This window comes from Hyperolius riggenbachi, chromosome 10 (genome assembly GCF_040937935.1).
Source record: "Hyperolius riggenbachi isolate aHypRig1 chromosome 10, aHypRig1.pri, whole genome shotgun sequence".
Taxonomy (NCBI): Eukaryota; Metazoa; Chordata; class Amphibia; order Anura; family Hyperoliidae; genus Hyperolius; species Hyperolius riggenbachi.
Window position 1 is genome coordinate 113,669,490 of NC_090655.1, and position 14,264 is coordinate 113,683,753.

A 14,264-nucleotide genomic window follows, 5' to 3' on the forward strand; every position below is an offset into this window, starting at 1 on the left:
ACATTTTAATCACTGGAACTGAGTGTGAAGTAAACCATTCTTTGGAAAAGTTTTGCTTCTTTTATATACTTTTTTACATGGGGCATGCTGAAAACAGCTTTTCCTTCTCCAATGGGGTCTGCCTAGCGTTTAATATATAACCCATCCTCCTTCCAGTGTTTACACACACTCCAGCAGAGTTTTAATCTTTGCTGAATCTACAAAGCAGACCTAGCAAAAACGCCAGCTCTCGCAACATAAGAAATTGCAATTAAAGACATAAATTCTTCCGATTACCGTTTAATATTCCTCTAGCAGCATCTGTAATATCACTAATTGAAAACATACCTCAAGACTGCGCAGCCAATGACAGGCGCTGGGAAAGAAGCCATCAGGGGCTCAGCAATATGCAAGCACACGGGCTCCCATGATCTTTTGCCAGACAACGCTGTTGTCATTTATCTCCCAGGAAATGTAGCCAAAGGTCAGTGCGCTCGCCCCAACATACTTCACAGTGACTGACCACAATTTCAAAGGCTTTAAAGCCGTATAGAGAAAACAACATTAGGGACACTATCACTCAAGGAAGAACGGGCTCATATGTAGTGAGAGGTTTACAAAGAACTGTGCAGCAAACCTGCCGGGCTGTTTTTACAGCCGTAGTTCAGGCGTTTTCCATATTTGCAGTTGACAGAACATTATTTTAAAATCTGTGAATTGCTTCAGCAGATACTTTCCTTTTTTATTTTGCACAAACTACTTTTTTTTTTTTTTTATAAAACTGCTTAGGTAACTAAAATATAAAAAAAACTGAGCTTCAGTTTTATAGAAAATGTATAGTACCTTTTTACTTGCATATTTATTTTCTTTATAATAAACAGTTCTTATTTTTCAGTTCACTGTCAACTGGTAATGTTTAGTGGTAGTTTTACGAACAGGAGATAATGCTGCTTTAGCGTTGCAGTAAACAGGTCACAGACAGTACGAGAGTAAAGTACCCAGGCTTGGTGACTAATAACTAGGCCATATGGCTCTTTCCTGCACCCCTGCATCAATATTTTACTGGAAAAAAAACTGCATTTTATTCTTAAAGGCTTGTACACATGCAAGTCTGAACCCATGCTAGACTGAACTATTGCCTGTTGGATCTTTAAGGGACGATAACAGCCAAGCACATTGTTCCCCGCCTTACCTCACCCACTGCTAGCCAATCCATCAATTTCTATAGCTTTACCATAAGGTCACAAGACTGATGTTCCACTCTCCTTATGTGTCCCCTTCCCTCTATCTTCTCAAAGGGGAAGCAGCCCAGAGTGCTACTCAAACTATTCTCAAAGTACTGTATGAGAGGGGGCGTGGCTCAGACTGTCCCCCTCCCTCCCTAATTGCTTTCTGAAATGGAGCTTCCACTCGCCCTCCCTCTTATTGCCCCTCATTGATGTGCAGTCACATCTTCTTGTAGAAGCTAGAAGGATTGCATTGTATATAATTACCTGCACGATTTCGCTATTTCCTCTTCATACGCTGTACACCAATCCTCAGTTCCGGTGTCCCATATATTCATTCACCAACATGGCACAATGGTCATGTCTGATAACCGTTACGTGACCATTGTGCTAGTGGTGGACAAATAGGGAGGCTGAATCTTGGGGTCGGCAGACAATGAATGAAAAGAACACAGAGAAGCCAACGAGGTACTTTTGAAACTTTCCCACCTCACCAGCTAAATCAACAACCGCTCCTGTGGCCTCTCTCATTGGTGGAAAAAAAATGTAATGGAACCCTGATTGAGGAAGCCTGTAGTGCACTACTGTTTTTGCAATGTACAGCAGGCTTTTCTCTTGAAGAATTTTTACAATATGACTTCAGTGGGTCTGTGTTGATAGTTACACGCACACCAGAAGGTTTGCAGGATCAACTATATTTTGCAATGATCTCTGAAAGAGCCGTGAGGCCTATCCTGGTGTACAAGCCAGTGCATCGGTTTAGGAGCCAGGACAGTTCTGAAGGCATTACAGATCATAATAAACAGGAAAAAGCCTATCTATAAAAAAATACACTGTAAACAAAAAACAAACACAGTCAGCAGCATAGGTAAAATAAACAAAACAAAAACTAGTTAAAGCACGCTACTGGCAGGCTAAAACGGCAAGCGCCATCTTGCTCTAGAAAACATTACCACACAGACAAAGGCAGTACTGTTTTTGTGTGCTCTCCACCGATAAGGCACTGACACAACCCCGGCCATATCCTTTGTTTAGACAGAGTTAACTGAAACGCAGCTGTACAGTGTAGCTTGTTTTGCTTAGAGAGAAGAATTTCCACTGCTTGATCTGCAAGGCCTCTGCAAAGCAACCCATTCAGCTTCCTTCCATCTCACAAATGAAATTTCCTGTGTTAAAATTCCTGCCATTAAGCCATAGAGTAGAGGCTGCAAGGGTTTGTGTTCTCAGTACATAAGGGATAATGCAGGACCAGATATTTCATCTGCTGCAAAGCAGCTGCACTGTAAGACACCAATAACAAGCCCATAAATACAAAAATACACCGGTGAAAAAAAGCGCTTCCGTTGAAGCCCAATTTAAAGAAAAAAAATTATAAAAATATTCCAGTATTTTTTTTCTGCCAGAGTAGCACACTGCCCCTCTCCCCTCTAAATAGTAAGCTCACAAGGGTCTTTGTGTTGCTGGATGTTGTTTTTCATTGTACTGTGCATCAACTAGGTATTTATGGTTCCTGGTATAGTCTGAATTGTACTTTATACAGCACCATGGAACATGCTGACACACACACACACACACACACACACACACACACACACACACACTTATAGGAAAAGCATAAACCCTCTAGCCTAATAGGGTGTGTACAAGGCCTTATGGCCCATACTCACGGGCTACAAATGTCGCCGCAACACGCGGGGCGCGCGTGTTGCGGCGACAGGACGCCCGTGAGTATGTGGCGTTGCACGGGCGCGCACCCCGAACTGTCGCTCGTCGCTGATGTCGCCGCAACTCCGCCGCAAGTGTCACGCGGACTAGCGACAGCAACATAATTGCAAATAGACGGCGCTTCCGGCGAGGGGGCAGGAACGTCGGCGACAGCTTCCGTCGCACCGCTGGTCCCTCTTCCGCGTGTGTACGCGGAGGGACCTGGTGACGAGCTGTTGCCGGCCTGTCGCGCACACGCTCACGTGTGCTGGCGACAGGCCACTTTTGTAGCCCGTGAGTATGGGCCATTAGAGGCTGGAGGTCTTGTTTGTTTATATGTTGTTGGTGAGCGGTTAGGTCAAAGAGGAGGCTACTGCGGCACTTTTTGGAAAGGCAGACTTTGAGGCATGCATAAAGAAGAAAACTGTGCTGTATGGGGGCATCTCAAGGGAAGTCTTGTAGCCATGTGTAGAAGGCAGTTATAAGTGAGAAGGACATTAGAAGGTCACTGGAAGAGTGCAAGTGCTAGTTTGGGATGGAATTTTGCATGAGATCAGTGACACTGGAAGGCTGTGAGTCAGGGGTGTGCAAATTTCAGGAGCCACTTAGTCAATTTACAGTTGGTGCCTACGTTTTGAGTTATCCTGTGTCTATAAATCTATAAACTCCTATTCATTCCTAAACTGGGCAGATTGGCTACTAGCTGATTCTGTATACGATAACTGTGTCTATACCTCACACAAGTCATGAAGTGATCTCAATGCAGTGAACAACAGTGTTGAAGTTGACAGACTGAAAGCCAGTAAAGGGATTAGTAAAGTGGTGCAGCAAATGTGTACAGCTCTTGTAGCCATGTGTAGAGCTGGATATGAGTGAAGAAGTCATTAGTAGATATGTGGAGGGATGCAAGGAGAACTTGGTTGTTGTAAAAGTGATTTGGCAAAGCTGGAATGGATTAAATGAAAACCATCTTCTTTCAGCTGCCATTCTAATAGTCATCGGTGACTGGGTGTTCATACCAGGAAGTCTGTCGCTTTTTGAGGACCTGACAAAGTTATGAGTACATGTGCTCCTCTTTTATATCCTATAGCTCAAATACTGAATTACCATCATTACCCCAGCCCTGCATGAAAAGAGGTTCTGCCATTTTTTTGCATTTAAAAATGTATTCTAACACTAACATGATGCTTACATATGCGTTTATATGACTTGCACCTCATTATGGGTGCAGTCTTTAGTAACTTGGACATGACATCCATCTGAGACTACAAATAGGGATGCCAATGCTTAGGAGAACTCATGGAGAAGCATGTGATCAGTTTGATCAGCTGATAGATTTGTAATGCTTTGATTTGTTGGTCGTAAAACCAGCAAGTCATTACAGCAAATCAGAACCTTACAAATTGTCAGCTGATCACATGCTTCTCTGTGAATTCTAAGTATTGCCATCCCTAACTACAAACTCCTTACTACTCAGTTTTGAAACCTCTTTAGACCTTGTTAAGTGAAACCCTTTTTATTTTAAAGAACCACAAATCATATTAGGTCTGTTTCATGTGCAGTATGTAAATAAATACAGATTTGCAGTTCTGAAACACAGCCAAAACATTGTGATTCATGTAATTCAGACTACAGTATTTAGAAGTTCTCTTTCTGCCACAATTGCAGATCTTAACATGCCTAAATTAATTTTCAATACCCTATTTTTCAGGATTTGCATGTGCACTCTGACACGCTAACCCCCACATGACCACATTCAGGCCTAGCAATGATATCTGATTGTTTTCCTTGGGTTATACAGTAGCACTGCTCGCCAGACCTATATATACAAATAACAATGGATGGAATTGTCCTCAAACAAAAGTGTTATGTGTATTATGGTTAGCAGGTTCTCTTCAGTGAATGCAAGCTTGAACAGTAAATGTCTGTTTGTACTTGATAAAAGAAACCTAATATCATCCCAATGCGCTGCTTCTTCTGGGCACGCCCTGATAGCAATAAACATCACTAAAGAAATCTCTGGACTGCACACTGAACTCTGATATAAAAAAGCATTAACAGTTAGTTGACAGCTAAGCCAAGGGTGGACTAATCTATACTGAACTCAGATATCCAAAGGCACGACAGCTGATAGGTAGACCAAAGGTGGACCAATCCATACTGAACTCCGATATTAAAATGCACTGACTGCTGACAGCTAAACCAAGGGTGGACCAACCCGTACTGAACTCAGATATCCAAAGGCACTGACAGCTCACTGCTAGTTCAAGGTGGACCGATCCATACCAAACTAAGATATGCAAAAGGCAGTGACAGCTAGACCAAGAGTGGACCAATCCATACTGAACTCAGATGTGCAAAAGGCAGTGACAGCTAGACCAAGAGTGGACCAATCCATACTGAACTCAGATGTGCAAAAGGCAGTGACAGCTAGACCAAGAATGGACCAATCCATACGGAATCATGCATCTCAATTAATGCGCCTACAACAGCCTAAAATAGCTAACCACTATATTATTTATACTGGGTGAGAGGAGGTGCCCAAAGAGGAGGTGCCCAAATGCAAAGATCAATATATAGTGAATAATAATAATATAATGAAAAGGAACAGTCTTACCTCAATGTGGAAGTTAAGAAATACATTATTGGACAGCAAGAAAACGACACATTTCTCAGGATTCACTAGCTTCTTCAGGTTAAAAAACAGAGTCCACAGCACTGATTCGGAGCACCTAAGACCAGAAGAGGCTTCTCTATCCGACTGGGGATGTGTTTTTCCACATGCTCGAAAAGGTGATGCCTACTAGCAACCAGTGTTAAAATATTACACCATATTGGCACTCCTGGTTTTCTCCGTTTCCTTTTCTCTTTCCAGTCCCTGGAGTTCAATGATTGAAATTCTACTCATCGGACACTCCACACTATATTATTTGGTTACATTGACTAATTTCTTGGATTGGTCCAGTCCTGTCCTAAATGTACCTTAGGTACACACCATACAATTTTCTGTTAGATTCTTCTGTTAGATTTACCTACAACATGGAAAAAAGCTATCTGGCATGTAAATCTAAGAGAAAATCTAACAGAAAATTGTATGGTGTGTACCTAGCATAATAAGCCTAATCTGCACGATACGATTCTTTATACGATTCGATTACGATTCTATTTACGATCCGATTAAATCCGACATGTCCGATCGGGATTCGATTTGCCATTGTTTTTCAATGGCAAATCGAATTGAATCAAATCGAATCCCGATCGGACATGTTGGATTTAATCAGATCGTAAATAGAATCGTAATCGAATCGTATAAAGAATCGTATCGTGTAGAGACTGTTTTAGAAAGCATGGTCTGTAGAGTACTACAGTAGTGGAAACAAGCTTTTAGGTCAAGACCATTTCTTATTCATATGTGTAAAGCAAATTTCAAATTCTCTCTGGAGGTTCCAGAGAGGAAGTGAAGAAAAGGAAAATCATAGTCTACACACAAGGCACAGTATGCCACAGCCAGCTTTCAGTGTTACACAATCATGATACTTTTCACACAATGTCAGCAGTAGAGAGAATGCTAATGGCAATCTCCAATCAAATCTCTCCACAGGGTACAAAGTACTCCTGGCTTCTAAGGAATAAAGAAACAGACGGCGTGCTTAAAAGACATTCTCCTCACATTTAGAAGAACCTAGTTGCATATTACCGCACAAAGGAAGAAACAGAAGCTGCAGCCCTTGGCTCCACAGCGAAGTTCAATCAACGCAAAGATGGAGGTGGACAGAAAACGTCCATCTTGAAGTTCTCCTACACACTCCATAATTGGGTTTACTAGAATATGAGCTAGCATAGTAGGAGCGCTCTGTTCAATCTGCTGGAAAAATATATATTTCTAATCTAGCTATACTATGCTGATACTACTCATATATAGATAATCGCCAACCAGAGGAACAGCAACCTGGACTCCTAAAACATACATTTTCATGTAAGAATATTACAAGATTAAATAATAATTGACAGATATTCAGATACTGGCAACAGTGCCAGCATTGTAAACACTTCTGCCTTGCAGCTCTAGACATCAGTGTTTGAGTCTCAACAGGGACACAATCGGGATGTAAATTGCATGTACTGCTAATGGCTAAAATAGGCTGCTTATTATTGTGTCTGTACCACCACAGGGCTATCATACTTTATTTTTGCTTTTTCTCTATAGCTTGAGGTAATATTTTGTTCCTGCTGATATGTGCCATGAATGTACTAATGGTCAGACCTTCTCTGTACACAGAGATGACGCTGCTCTCTAATGATGCTAGATGTGAGGCAGAACTTGAAATGCTGTGTGTCGGATTTGTCACCTAACTGAAGCAGACCATAAAGGACTCCTGACCTCAAAAATTCAATACTAAACACGAACATGTCTACTATGGGATCCTGATGATAGGTCCTCTGGTTTTGCCGGGCACCCCTCCATTCCACCACTTCTGAATTGCACATGCCCAGAACACTCCTTTCCGCTGTACACAGCCGAGCAGAAGCACATACAGAGAGCATAGAATAGTGTGCTTCATGCGTCACTCCTTTGGCTTCTGTTTGACTTCAGTCAGGGTCACGAATGAGAGGAAAGTGGGACAGTGTGGTGTAACTGAGTGGTCGTAACTGTGGGACCTGTTAGTATCAGGATCTCATACCAGACACATTCTCATGTTTAGTTTAGGAATTTTGGGGTCAGTTCAGGTGTGCTTTAAATCCTCTTTGGCACAAAAATATTTTCAATCCAAAGCCCCCCCCCCCCCCCCCCCACCCCCAGAAGATGAGGAATCTAAATATAAAGTTGTGTAAAGGCTCCAAAATGTCATAATTTTGAGTTACAGATTGTCAGTCACTTGACAGGAGCTCCTCCATGATTGAATCCAATGGCATACAGATTCTCTTAGGCATACTCTAAGAGCTTGCCTGTGAAAACTCCTCCCCCCATCAAGTAGATTTATGAACATCTTCACAGAGCTCTGAGGAAATGAAGATCAACATCTCCTGAAAAGAACTGTGTACTGAGGCAGTGAAGGAGATAAACTTCTCCTGAAAGGAATTGTGGACATGCAAACAAAAGCTATGTGTGCAATTTCTTTGTAAGGGACCGCCAGCCACAGTTTTATTTGCAAAAGAGTTCCCGAGTCCCAGTACACTACAATGTCAGACTATCCTATACTATAAAACCCGTGTCCCTGCATCCCCTCCTTTCCCTGTGTCCATGTTTTTGCGCTACTGCGCATGTGTAGCACGGGGTGGCCGCTGGGACAGGAGGCGGGCGTATGCGCACGCGTGGTGCACGGGTGTGTGCAAGTGTGGTGTGCACAGCTTTTGAGGGAGTGCAGGTGTAGCAGCCAAAACGGGCCTTAGGCCTCTTGCACACTACATGCGATTCCGATTTTTTATATGTCCGATTTTGGACTCCGATTAAAAATCTTAGCATGCAGTACGTTTTTTAATCAGAATCCAAAATTGGATCAGATAAAAAAAAAAATCGGAATTGCATGTAGTGTGCAAGAGGCATCAGTCCTAGTTTTTAATAAATCCAAGGCAGGTTTGCCGAATCGCGTAGGTTCTCCAACATTCTCCAGCTGAAGAGATACTTTGTAAATCAGGCCCATACTGCCTCTTAGAAGCAATGTACACATGCAGAATGTAGGTGATAGGTCTGCTGTATGTTTGCATCTGTATGCAAGGCAAAATGCCATTTTACATAAGAGTCATCCAATAAAGTACGGAACAGAAAATAAACTGAAATCTTACTAGCTGGAGCAAAAGTCATCTCAGCTGTTCATTTCACATAAAGTAAACAGCTGTATGGGAATAGAGAATCATCCAAAACTGAAATGGCTTCCAGCACAAGATTCATAGTTCATTTATTCAGAGAATTATACACGGTTAAACATGAATTATTATACTGACCAATGCTAACAGTCAATGTATGATTGTTCTAAGAAGTGGAAGGGGTTGTGTTCCTGGAACTGGAATCTCCATTCTGGGAAAAGACAAATATTGTGCTGGAGCTCTGGAGAGTCAGGGACTTCCAAGTTTACTCTTAAGAATCTCTTTCCTCCCATTAGAAGTAAATTACAAGAAAAACAGGGCTGCATAGTTTCTTTTTAGAGTTGTTCAAGAAGATCTGGAAATATAGCTAGCCATATCTATACAGGGAGGCTTGGCAGTGCAAGATGGTCTGAATGCCCTCTAGGTATAAAGTGTGGGGGCAGTTCCCAAGAGTGCTTTTGCCTGGTTGACCAGCTCCTTTTGGGCTATGGAAAAGAAGGGAAAGTGCTCAGCAAACACTGATGGCAGTATTAAGGTGCATAAGCATTCTCGGTGATTGTCACCCAAATGGATCGGAACTTGGTCCCTTGGGTGATAGTTCAGGAGCCCAGCGCTCTACAGATATACAGATACTCTACTATAGCAGAGCGGTGTGTTGCTATGGGTAGGGGAGAAGGGACAACATGCAGTGCACGATGGAGCAGTTTCCGGTGGGAGGGTTACAGAGGGGGACAATGGACCTTAGATGACAATCATCTAAAGATCAGGGGTGCCAGATCATTAAGTGACCCCGGCAGACCTCGGGAGACATCTGTAAACCTTTTAGATTCTCAGCCAAGATGGCCTTGACAGGCTGCAAACAGTCTACTATGTCTATGAGGTTTCAGACACAATAGCAATTGGCCAAGGTTTTTCAACTTGCCCAATCATTTATCCCCAAAATGTTCTCCCCACAATTGTACCCTACAAATGTCCTATTAAAGTCACGATCTGCTCCCATATGTTTATACAAGACTACTTGACCCAAGTAGCTTAATTTCTTCAATATGTTTAACCACTTAAGGACCGGTCTGTTTTTTGCTGATCTGTGCTGCGTGGGCTCTCCAGCCCACAGCAAAGATCATCAGTGAGGCAGGGCGACCAGACTTCCCCCCCTGTTCCCCCACTAGGGGGATGACCTGCTAGGGGGGGGGTCTGATCGCCGCTGCTCCGTGTGGCCGAGCGAAGGGTCCTCCTCAAAGCCCCCCTCCGCAGCGATATTCCGCCTCGCTCCCTTTCCCTCCCTCCCCTCCTTGCTGTGGGCGGCACAGGACGGCGATCCGTCCTGTGCCGCCTCTGATAGGTTTCAGCCTATCAGATGCCGGCGATCTCCGGCAACTCAGAGGTCGGGGATCGCCGATCTCCTTTACGGCGTTAGGCGGTCGTTAAGTGGTTTTAAACAAGCCCTCAAAATGTAGCTCTTCAAAACTGCCTATTTTTTTCTTATATTTTTTTTTTTTTTAATTTCAGAAATGTTCCTAACATTTTTTTGCCCCTTCAAACAAGTAAGGTGGGATATGTAGATGCATAATATCCCAATCAGAGCATTGTCATATAAATAATAAATGTCCCCCTAACCATTCCCTAACCCATTCCTCCTGACTGTGGGTCGGGTAAGCAGATGTGGCCAAAAGGAAAGCAGATCTATGCAATTTTTCTTTTTTTTATTTATTTATTTATATACTTAAATTTACAGAATTTGCATTGCATTTATTTGGGCTATACCTATAGTTTGTGTGCAGCAGGTAAGGATTTGCCCATCCCCTACAGTTTTTTTGGGAATTCACTTTTTACTGTTTACAGTGGCAGGCCGCTCCAAATTTTAACTAGCACATCTACACCAGAGCTGGTTTTACCTGACCAATAGCTCTCACACAGCCAAATCATATGAACTTTGATACACACGGCCTTGAGTATTCTGTTTGTGTAAAAAGGTCATTCCTGACATTATGGTTTTTGATAGAAATTCTTAAGCTGAATCATCAAATGGCTTCTTTAATCCCTATAGGCCATGTCATGTGAGAGACCTGCTAGGTGCTACTGGTCGCAGCTCATAAAGCCACGTGCACACGAAGACATTTGCCACCCAAGCCTCCTGCTCCCCCTCCTTGTCCTCTCCATAGGACAGAACTGGCTTGCTTAGTAGTGATCTTCACAGTGATCATAGGTAAACTGTCACCAGAAGCCCTCAAAAACATCCACCATATGCTTTGTTTAATTCTTACTAATAGGTTCGCAGTAATACGCCTAACACAGTCGAGGGGAGATATTTATAATTTTAAATAAAAGCATGTCTACTTTGCAAGTCAAATTTTCCTGTAGACTCCACCACAATATTCTTATTGTCACTGCTCTGGAAGCTGCTATCCAGAATGGTCCGCTGTCCACTGATGCTGACCTCCCCGACAGCGATGCACATGGCCAGCCCCACGTTCCCTTGCACCCCACGCTCCCTCATTCAGTCTGGTACAGAGGGTGGGAAAGTGCTTGAACAGCCTATCATATTAAGCTAGCAACACACGGTGGAGAGGCGCCCAAGAATGATAACATTAAGTTTCAAAACAACTTGAAGTGGCTTACCTCAGACAAGAAATCACGTACGGTACAGTAAGAAATTACTGGTAATTTATTAAGCACAAGGCAACGTGTTTCGTGAGATCCAACTGACTTCACCAGGAAAATCACTGTTTTGGATGAAAATAAACATCTAACATCGGCCACCTCCTGTTATATGTTTATCATCACCCGACACAGTGATTGGCCTGATGAAGTCAGTTGGATCTCACGAGGATCTCACGAAACGCGCTGCCTTGTGCTTAATAAATTAATTTCTTACTGTACAGTAAGTGATTTTTAAGTTGTTTTTAAAACTTAATTTTATAATTCTTGGGCGCCTCTCTGCCGTGTGTTGTTCCTACCACGCCCCTCTTTGAGGGGAGTCCTTCCGGACCCCTCGGTTCCAGGTCTTCTTATGCAGAGACCTGTACCCTTTTGGAGGCGGTATCCTCTTAAGGCGCAGTTGATGGTTGCTCTTCTTGCAACCCACCTTTGTGAGTACTAACTCATTAAATCTGACATTTCTCCTTCATTTTTGAACATGCTACACCATTTGGGCTCCCGGTGTCTGTGTGTTTTTTTTTCTCAGGATTTCCTGCCCACTATGGTTTAGCATATTAAGCTGCTCCCCTACGCACCATGATCATGCACATGCGCCAGACATGGAGGATACGCCTAGAATGGAGAAGGCCATGGAGCAGAGCAGTCTCGGTAGCCATACACTGTATAATTTTTTTGCCCAATTAGATGGTCAATAATACAAAAAACATCAAATCCACGGGGGATCCATCCTCATATGTTTCAATAAGTCAGCATTACCTGTGCTGATTGATTGATTGACCATTTTAAGTGTACCTGAGATAATAGATAAATAAAATACAGTAAAATAATTTATACATACCTGGGGCTTCCTCCAGCCCTCTGTAGTCCATGAGCTCCCTTAGTGTCCATCCAGACTGTCCATTCCTCCACAGTCAGCCCCGGTTAAGTCCCCAATTGGGCCAGTCAAGGACTACTGCGCATGCACGGCCTTGGCTAGGGGGCGCCTCCTTGGTCGCACTCCCAAAACCGGGTGTATTCTGTGTCTGCGCAGTTACAAGCCTTAACTACCTGTGCAGGAGAAGAACGATTCCAGCCGTGGGAGAGTGGCCAAGGCTATGCAAGTGTAGCAGTCAGGGGCTACCACGGCTGACAGCAGGAGAGCAGATGGGATGGAATGGACACTGAGGGAGCCCATTAACTACAGGGGGCTGGAGGAAGCCCCAGATAAGTATAAATCCTTTTGTTTTATTCAGATTTACTTAAACTAAAGCAAGCTAAGTATGCACCAGACATGCTACTACATTCTTTGTGGTAGCATATCTGGAAAATTATAATTTAATATCTTAAAATGTACAATACCAGAGAAAGGCGTACATTCTGAAGCCATAAGATAGGATCATCTTGGCAAGAAAAGCAGCTGCAAAACAGATGAGACATTACAATAAATGAGGATGAGGCACAGGTAATTTCCAGCACTTTATGTACTTCCTGAATGCTTGAGCATGTTCTAAACTTTCCCCAGATCCACATGCACTGACTGATCCTGCAAATAATGAAATAATGGGAGACATTGGAGGCATATAGTAAACAAGTGGATGCGGATATGAGGATTTGGCTTATGGAAGCGCTCTCTCTCTCTCTCTCTCTCTCTCTCGTTTAATTTTTTAACTTTCCTAGAGCAAGGTCGATGAAACCTGACACCAGTATAGTTGAACAAGGGAACAAATACATTTTAATTTAAGGAAACATCAGAACTTTTGCCACTCCAGGAACAAAGGCTATGACATTGATAATGGTAATGGTGCCCACCTTTAACGGTACAATCTTTAGCGAACGATCATATTTTCAATGAATTCAATCAGATTGAAAGAAAAGATCATATTCAATCTATCCACATCACTAAAGAATCCAACTTGCAACCATTTCTCCACCAGTTATGGTCAAACCTATGAAAATGTCCGCCAAACAGAACGATAATTTCTTTAAAGCGGACCTGAACTCAGAACTTCCTCTCTGCTCTAAAAGAGAAGCAACATCATAATAACCTTTAGAGAAAAACATTTCTTTATTACAGCTTACAGAACTCCTGCAATAAATCTGCAGTGTGTCTATTTCCTGTTTTCAAGGAAGCAGACAAAGGGTTAGCACCCTGTGTTTATATATTAGCTGTGTCTGTTGAGTACTGACGGATTTCTGTGCTGACACAGCTGGTAGATCAAATTACACTTGTGATTACTTACAGATGAGGGGAGATTAAACACACAGGGGACATTTCTCTCTGTTTTTATTGTGTTATGTGCAAGAGTTTAGGTCCACGAAATGATCGATAATGTGATCGTTCAAGATCCATTGGGCCCATCACTTTTTCTGTTGTCATGCAATACAATCTGAATAATCTGAGAGAAAATATGGTCATTCACCAGAACTTGTACCTTAAATGGGAACCTAAGACTGTTTGAAAAAAACAAGCTTGTGTGAAATCTTGAATGACAGGTAAACCACATCAAGAGATCTGCCTTTCCAGGTTCCTGTACGCTATGTACAAATGTGATTAATTCAACAGACAAAAAGGACTCGACCCTTGTCAAGATAAATATCCAATCCGCAACTTTTATTGCACAGAGCCCCAAAACGTGAAGCACTTGAGAAAGGTCACACAACCCGAAGCATGAGGTACTTGACAGAGGGCACAAAGCCCAAAAAATGAGGAACTTGACAAAGGGCACACAGACTCAAACGTGAAGCACTTGACAGAAAGCACACAGCCCAAAAATGTGAGGCACTTGACAAAGGGCACACAGACCCAAACGTGAAGCACTTGACAGAAAGCACACAGCCCAAAAATGTGAGGAACTTGACAAAGGGCACACAGACCCAAACGTGAAGCACTTGACAAAAAGCACACAGCCCCGA

General features: G+C 42.8%; 1 protein-coding gene across 1 annotated transcript in view; it reads right to left on the reverse strand.

Annotated features, from left to right (window-relative positions):
• TRIM8 (tripartite motif containing 8) overlaps positions 1–14,264 on the reverse strand; it is a 123,251-nt gene that overhangs the window by 92,704 nt on the left and 16,283 nt on the right. The gene's annotated exons all lie outside the window — the stretch shown is intronic.